The sequence below is a fragment of the Mesitornis unicolor genome, unplaced genomic scaffold (assembly GCF_000695765.1).
Source record: "Mesitornis unicolor isolate BGI_N332 unplaced genomic scaffold, ASM69576v1 scaffold28638, whole genome shotgun sequence".
Lineage (NCBI taxonomy): Eukaryota > Metazoa > Chordata > Aves > Mesitornithiformes > Mesitornithidae > Mesitornis > Mesitornis unicolor.
Genome location: NW_010200216.1, coordinates 1 through 427, shown reverse-complemented (window position 1 = coordinate 427; position 427 = coordinate 1).

The following is a 427-nucleotide window of genomic DNA, read 5'->3' as shown; positions in this document are numbered from 1 at the left end:
CTATGGACACCTACGGACACCCTATAGAGACCCTATAGATAGAGGACCTATAGACAGAGACCCTACAGACACCTACAGACACCCTATAGAGACCCTATAGATAGAGACCCTATAGATAGAGACCCTATAGACACCTACGGGCACCCTACAGAGACCCTATAGACAGAGACCCTATAGACACCTATGGACGCCCTATAGAGAGCCTATAGACAGAGACCCTATAGACAGAGGCCCTGTAGACACCTACAGAGACCCTATAGAGACCCTATAGACAGAGGCCCTATAGATAGGACTCCTATAGGCACCTCATGACACCCTACAGAGACTCTATAGATACAAATAGAGATCCTATAGACACCTGTAGAGACCTTATAGATATGTATGGGCACCTATGGCCACCCTAGAGACACCTATGAATATGTACAGA